This window comes from Chinchilla lanigera, unplaced genomic scaffold, assembly GCF_000276665.1.
Source record: "Chinchilla lanigera isolate Chin_1 unplaced genomic scaffold, ChiLan1.0 scaffold00028, whole genome shotgun sequence".
In the NCBI taxonomy this organism is placed as follows: domain Eukaryota; kingdom Metazoa; phylum Chordata; class Mammalia; order Rodentia; family Chinchillidae; genus Chinchilla; species Chinchilla lanigera.
Window position 1 is genome coordinate 18,887,123 of NW_004955429.1, and position 8,081 is coordinate 18,895,203.

The 8,081-nt window shown below is 48.4% G+C and overlaps 1 pseudogene; it reads right to left on the bottom strand.

Annotated features, from left to right (window-relative positions):
- Positions 1-3,915: 3,915 nt before the first annotated feature.
- Positions 3,916-8,081, bottom strand: part of LOC102023941 — a 5,836-nt pseudogene continuing 1,670 nt past the window's right edge.

Consider the following 8,081-nt stretch of genomic DNA (forward strand, 5'->3'; position numbering starts at 1 on the left):
CCTGGAGCTTCCGCCATGATATTTCTACATTACCTTGCAGCTTTCTATTTTTAACCAAAAATTGATGGTTTCAGGCCTTGGACTGAAACCTTTAAACCATGACCAAAGTAAGTCTTTCCTCCCCTGAGTTGACTTTCTCAGGGATTTGTTCCCAAGAATGAAAAGCTAACACCTGGGGATTATTTTCTAGATGAAGACACCGAAGCCCCAAACCTGTGGAGGCAAGCACCTGAACAGGTGCCAAAGAGATTCAAGGGAGACAAGATAATATCCTTTTCAGCAGATGGCTCTGGAGCAAGTTCAACCCAATGTAATAAAATAAAAATTGGAAATAAAATAAAATATAAAATAAGTTATATAAAATATAATATATGTGATTTTCTCCAGGTCGGCCAGTGGAGAGACGAAGCAGGGCTTGTTCAGTTGGACCCTGTGTATGGAGCTCTCCATTGACAGCCGTCTTTCACAGTCATTCCTTGTTTAAGGACCGAGTTCTGTTCCTGGAACTTGGTTGTTAAATGAATTGGTCACTAAATGAGGAATTGTAGACTATGTACACTACAACATTCAGAACAAAGAAATGGTCAAAAAGCTTCAACTTGATGACTTTGCTTTTATTTGCATAACTGTTACGTGCAGTCCTGCACTGTACAACAGGACCTAAAACTATAGCACTGTACAGCATGACAGTCAGCAAAAACGACAGCACTGTGTCGCAGAAGCCACCATGAGGCTGCACTGCCCCTCACGGTCCTGCATCATAGGTTCAGATGAGGGTCATGGGCCCGATCGGCACACTCAGTCGTAACTCCAAAGAGTCATTAAACAGGTAGGTCATTAAGTGAGGAAAGTCTATTTTTTTTTTTTTTTTTTTGCAAAGAACATGGTTTATTAAAGATTACTCATCATCAACATGACTGATTCAAAGAATGAAACAGATGAGAAAACAAAAGTAGACCAACGTTCTGACCCTCTGGATTGAGACCCGATCATTCCAGGGCTGTGTCTGTAGACGTCCAGGTCCTGGGGGTGACTTCCCAAGTGGAAGCTCAGGTATTCTGACTCTGAGGACTCCTTTGAGAATCTGGGGTGAAATCTTCCAGGGCAGGTGCTTGCCTCGGGCAGCGTTCCACTAGGGCGATCCACCTAACAGAGTCTCAGTCCCTGTGCTCTTGACCATCTCAAGGACAAGGACAGCACCCTGGACTTGGTTCTTCCACTGAGGCAAATCAGATGTGGTGATTCAAGTAGTACAGTCCCAGGAAGAAATCCAGGGACAGGCAGGAAGGCACTCAACAGGTGTCCCGGGCAGTGTCTTCTGGGTCTTCTTGGTGGTCCAACCCTTTGGCTGGAGCGGGTCAGAGCTGGGGATGAGCTACTAGCTCACAAGTTCTTCCGGGGGGAGACCAGCTGACAGAAATGTGGCTCCACCCTGTCCCAGAGATCTTTGAGTCCGGCAAGGAAACCAGCTCTCTGGTTTCCAGTTCCAGTACACAGTTCCAGTATAGGGCTCCCAGCTGTCCCAGCCAGGACTTACTGGAGAACCAGGAGGTTCCAGATGCCAGGGGTAAAGATGTCCACACTGACTGTGGGAAGCAAGAGGACCAGGCCTCCAACTCCTCTCTACTTCCCCGCCACCTCCCCATCCCCAAAGCACTTGTCAATCTGCAATAAAGAGCCAGGGGTCTAATAAATAGTTTTTAAACTTCCCAAATCCTGTGTTGGGAGAGAAGGCGGCAAAAAGGCCAGGCCAGGAAGTCTCAGCTGCATTTGAGGAAGCCCTGCCTTCCTGGCCCCAGTGGCTCTGGGGGGACTGTGTGGCCAGCTCCTGTGGGCCACTCTGGAGTGAGGCTCTGGTATCCACCCCTCCAGACCCCGGCCATCTACCCGCTCACAGCACTTGGAACAGTCGGTGGTTCTTGCTCAGGAGGCCCTCCCCCAAATCCTGACGAGCCCAAGCAGGCAACCAGAGGAGGCCTGGGCCTGCGGCAGCTCTCCTGAGCCGCGGGGCACACCAAGGCTGGGACAGACCACAAGCTCTGCTCTACCTGGGCCCAAGGGGGCTTCCTGGGTCCCCAGCTGCTCCTCAGGGAACTTGTACCTATGGCCTGGGACCTGACAACCAGGGGATGACAACTCTTCTGACGCACCCGATATCAACTCCTGGCATGGGCTGGCCATGGTGCTCTTTGCCATTGAGACAGGAGGCCTCTGGGGGAACCTCTGGAGGACCTGCTCTCCTTCTTCCGCCTCCCTTTCTGGGCAGGACACAGAGGTGAGAGGTGCACAGCTTCGTGGGACACCGTCCCCCAGTAGCTTTTGGCTTCCAAGGTTTCTGGGGCCCTCTGGTGAGGCACTGGGGGGGTCTGGGTGCCTCGGGCTGCAGGATGGAACCAGATGCCAAAGCCAAGGCTGACCTCCAGGGGCCTTGCAGAGCCACGCTCCTTATTCTGCCTCCCGACTTCATGGGAGTGGAGGGGAGGAGGCAGGGAAGAGCTCAGGATAAAGCACCCCAAAGAGACAGGCAGAGGGAGAGCAACGGAGAGAGTGAGGCGCACACACTCGTTACTTGCTCACAGGTGGGACAAAATACCAGACACAAATTAAAGGGCGAAAGGTTTATTAGCTCACAGTTTGTAGAGGTTTCAGTCATAGTCAGCTGGTTCCAAGGCAGGGCAGCATGGCAGAGGGGCACGGGAGGGAGGGTAGGAGGACGCAGCAAGCAGCAAATAGCAGCTTCCCCTTCCCAGCCACCCGAGGGTGGGCCTTCCCATTTTCCACACCCAGAGCTACGCTCCACCAACCAGTGGGCTGGTTTAGTTATCACATACCCTTAATCCATAGTCACACACCCCAGATCCAACCACCTCTGAAAAGCCCTACCTATGAGCCCCTGCGACATCCAGATAAACTGTAATACTCACCTCCCCAAAGAGGTGGGGAGACAGAGGCAGAGGCAGAGGCAGAGGCAGAGAGAGCAGGGGAAATGAGGACCTAGAGGGACCTGAGATACCCTCAACACACGTGCATAGAGACACTGGGGGTTCTGAAACACACAGTCCCTATGCCTCAGGGCAAAGAGACACACACGTGCAGTGGACAGATGGGGGTGTACCTGGGCCTGCAGTTGCTTAGCTCCTTTGCTGTTGCTCTGGGTGCAAGAGCCTGAGCTCCACCTTCCGAAGTGGTTTCTGGACCATTTGCCAAGCCCTGCCCTGGCCAGCACCCCGAAGACTGGAAGCAGGAAGGCACGAGGACAGCAGCAGATCAGAGGCAGGTAGGACCTTTATCAGCTGCCCTCTGCCCAGAGCGGCCTCTAGTCCCAGGAAGTAGCAGCCCGGGGTGAGGATCCCAGGGCCAGAGGGCAGGGAGGGCACCAGAGCTTGGGGGCTGAAAGGAGCATGGTACCTGTGCCTCAGTGGGCGCAGCCTGGGTGGCAGAGTGGGGCAAGAGGCCTGGAGAGCACCCCAAAGGCGTCTCTGCGCCCCAGGAGCCAGGGCATGGGAGTGGCGGCTGCTTTCCAAACCTGGGCCTCTTGCCGCTGGGCTGCTTTGAGTCCTGGAGTTTCTTGGCCTTCTGTGGGGTCTGGCAGGCATGTCATGGGGCAATCCCGCAGGAGCCACGGGCTGGTGGTGAAATCTGCTCCCAGCATCTGCTCCAGATCAGGATGAGCAGGGCACGGCAGACAGGAGAAGTCACAGCGGTGGGCATCAGTGAAGAGCGAGCCCCAGACGTGGACGGCATGCTGCCTGGCAGCGAGGACTCCTGGGTGGCAGCAGTGTGAGCCAGTGGGGGGAAGAACTGGGGCGCGACGTTCCAGGCCTGCACTTGCAGGCAGGGCTCTGCCTCCTTCATTGCTTCCATCGTGCAGGTGCTGCTGCTCTGCCAGCCCGCCGGGCTTTTGACGAAGTTGTCTCAGATCTTGGTCACGAGGTTGGTGAAGCAGAAAACGTGTCCCCCATAGCATGCTCTTTCTGCTCGTTCTAGGGTCAGGTGTAGGAGAGGGGCCTCCCCGACCTCCTTCATGCCCTGCACGGAAGCGGTGCCAGGGTTGAGTGTGGTGTAGGTGGCGGCATCTGTTACCTCCCATGGGCCTGGCAGCAAGTGGGCAGCACCGCATGCTCCTTTGGGAACGGTGGCATGGAGTTCCTGTGCAGGGACCTCATATTTGTGACCCACTCCGGTTCCAGGCCACTGTCTGCAATTTCAGTGCCATCTGCTCCACTCGCTCACGAGGGGTCTTCCAGGATGAGGAGGCAGGGCTACCCAGGGGCCCTCTGGAGGCAGGGGTTTATCTGAGCATGGCCTCTGGACACCTTTGTTGGTCTGCAGCAGCTCCTTGTTGTCCTTGAAGTGCACATCACCTTGGCTGTTGGGACTGGGGTCAAGGGGACGGTCCTCAAAGGCCATACCCTGCCTGGACGCTCCCATGTTGGCCTTGGCCGTGCCAGGCTGGGTGATCATTTCACCCAGGAACTGAGCGCAGACCTCCCTCTGTTTAGCCAAGATGGACGTCCATGAGGCTCTTTCTGAGAGCACCCCGAAAACTGTGTCCTGGAGCTTCTCCAGTGCAACTGAGGATCCTCCAGGACATCCTGGAGACCTGCTGACTGGATGCTGCACTCTCAACTTGCTGTGGACTTCGGCAACCCCAGCTGCCTCCCAGCCTCCACCACCCCTTCCATTTCTTATCTCTATTTTAAGGGTGCTTACACGAGACACTGTGTGTTACTTAATCTTCTTTATAACTTTGCTGTTGTTGTTTTTTGTTTTGTTTTGTTTTTTCTTCTGGTACCAGGAATTGAACTCACGGCCTTGCGCTTGCCGGGCAGGTGCTGTGCCGCTGAGCTAAATCCCCAGCCCAAATTTTCTTTATAACTTTAATTCATACAACGTCTCTGAGATAGACTCTCTTATCACCTCCATCATACAGAATATGAAATCGAGGGTTAGAAAGACTAAGGAAGGGCCGGGGATATAGCTCAGGGGCACAAGTGCCTGCCTGACAAACGCGAGGTCCTGAGTTCGATTTCCGGTAAAAAAAAAAAAAAAAGAAAAGAAAAGAAAGACTAAGGAAGGCCCCAAAGTCTAACATCAGAATCAGCGTGGTTAACTGCTACACTGTATAGAGTAGCACAGTAAAATAAGCTTTTATGGACTTTTTGCTGTCATTTTTTCTGGGTGGGAGCTGGCCTTCCCCACAGGCCAGGGAATTCCTCCTAGAACATAACTACAATTTCAGTTTAGCCTTCCCACACAGCTGGAGGAATTGGAAGGAAAATGCCTGCATTTACTCTAGTTCTGAAGGAATAGCGATGAAAAGCGTGACTCAGCCATATTATTTTGCTTTTTCTAAAAAGAAAACTCATTATTAGGTCAACAGCTTAACTACTAGGTTATGTCTTCATTATTTTTTTTTTCAGAAAAAATTCATAGTTGTTTATTATTGGGTAAAAATAAATACATTTAACTGTTCCTCCCACCTGAGCATTATAATTTTTTATTTTAAAGAGAATAAAAAATAAGAAAAAACATCAAAAATGATACAGAATTTCAAAACAAGATGATAGGAAATCAGCAATGGTTGTTATATTGCACATTGTTATCTTCAGAGTAGTTGTTCAGGTTACCAGGTATAAGCATATAAAATTGACCAAAAAGATAAGCATTAACTAATCCTTACCATAACCAATAGAAATTAGTAGTAGAATTACTATATATATATATAGATAGATAGATAGATAGATAGATACATACATACATACACACACACAAGGTAGCTATGATAATTGTACTGCTATGTCTTAATTATAATCTAGGCTTTTCAATTCTTAAGAAAAGATGATTAGGAAAAAATTAAAATGTGGCAATGAGCATACATTGTCTCCCTCTTGCATTGTTTTCCATTACTCCTCATTTAAACCTTGGCTTTCTTTACTCTTTTATATTTTCTAAGTGATTCCAAGCATTGTAAAGCTCTTTTGCCTATGAAGACTTCCAGGAGCTAAACCTAGCCCCTGAAAGCTTTGGTGTACAGACACTTTTTTTTTTTGAGACAGGGTCTCACTACGTAGTTCAGGCTGGGCTTGAACTCATTGTGTAGTTCAGGTTGGCCTCGAACTTGCTGGGATCCTCCTGCTTCAGCCTCTCAAGAGCTGGGATTACAGGCGTGCATACCCACGCTTGGCTTGATGTAGATACATTCTTAAGGAAATGATTCTCTTGGCATTTCTACCTTGCCTATGTTTAGAGTAATTGAAAACTGACTTCTCCATTCTTTTGTCCGTCCATCCATCCAATCACCCACCTGAAGCAGAGAGACAGAGATCTGGGGAAAATGAACCACGAGCCCTCCACGCTGGCATGGTTGGGCTTAGGTCCCATTTTCTAAGGGTTGGCTGACATTTTCCTAACCTAGCAAGAGGCTCCCAACAGTAATCTGATCAATCAGTTTCAGTAAAACATGGTGTGTATTAGAAAATATTGAGGATGAGCCAAGCCCTGTGGGAGGTGAGATTTCTCAGGGTAGCACTGGCCCAGGAGGGAAGTGGAGTGTGGGAAGTGTTCTGGCAGATGGTGTTCCACAGACAGGATGGGTGGCCAGGGCAGGGCAAGCCAAAGAGGGAGTCAGGAAGATTCAGCGAAGAATGCATGATCATTGACTAAGGCCAGGGCACCGGAGGCTCAGTAAACAAAGGGCTCATTGGATTGGTGGGATTTTCTTGCCCCAAAATAAGCTATTTGTACCTCTCTAAGGAATGTCTTTATTCTGTTTAAAATTATAATTAATAGAGCTTACAAAAGGCCACCTGCTATATACCCTGAGTTCTTATAGGCCCACTTCTACATCAAACTTTCCTGCTTGTAATCCCATAGGTTGACCTCAACTTGGTTGAGATGTAATTTTTGTGTATAAAAACATCTAGACAAAAGAGTGTTTTTGGCAACTCATATCCCTCCCCTTCAATAACTGGGGGCCTCTCTGCTTTCGCTTTACAATAAAAGCTGCTTTCTGCTTTTGCTTTACGATAAAGTTTTGTTCAGTCCTCCTTTACTCTCTCTCTACCTTGTAATTCTTTCTGGGCTGAGAGAAGAACCCACCAGCTGGATGGTAACCCATCCATCCATCCATCCATCCATCCATCCATCCATCCATCCATCCACACATCCATCCATCCATCCATCCATCCCTCAGCTATTCTTTCACTTAACGATGATTTAACCTTCTCTGTATGATTTACATCACTTTACATACACACAGCGCTCAGCAGAGACCACATGACTTGTCTGGTTTCTTGGTTGTGTCTTTTAAAAAATTTTTTCCTAATATGTTGTGAACCCTTCCAGACGATTTGGAAAAGATCTTACTTTTTTTTTGTATCCCAAATGCATGACACAGATGTTTCTTCAATGTTTGCAGAATTGTATTGTTATCTTAGGGCCTAGTTTCTCTTCTGTCCTTTTAAAACTAGTCGTATTCTTCCTCCAAAGCTTCATAGCACACCTAGAAATCACAGGGAGACAATAATTTTCCTCAGTCTGAAAGAGGATTAATAAAAGAAAAATAAATCGGGTAGATCTCATACAAATAATCAGTGTTTCACCAGCACAGTTGCAGTGATGTGGATGGACCTATCTCAACGCCTGTGAAGAATTTGATTTCTTCACCCCATGTGTAAGCTCTATCAACTATTGCTGCTCTTCTTCTCTTTGATATTCCACACATGGCTCCAATCCATCTATCTAATATGTCTCTTGCTTTATAGATGGGAAAACTGAGCACCAGAATGGGCTGGTGGCTTGAGCCACCCCCCAGAGCATGTCAGAAACAGATGTGGGAGAGGATAGGCATCTTCAGATTTTTGTAATTTCCATCACAGCAAGATATCATTATCTCCAGTATACCATATGTACCATGTATTGATCCTTTCCTAAACACCAAGAATTTGCCTGGACTATCCTTCCCCCAAATCTTTATTTTATTTTATTTATTTTTAAATTTTATTTTAAAGAGTAAAAGAAGGATAACATAATAATGGGGGGGGCTTACCAAATTACAGACAAAGTGGTAGGAAATTATC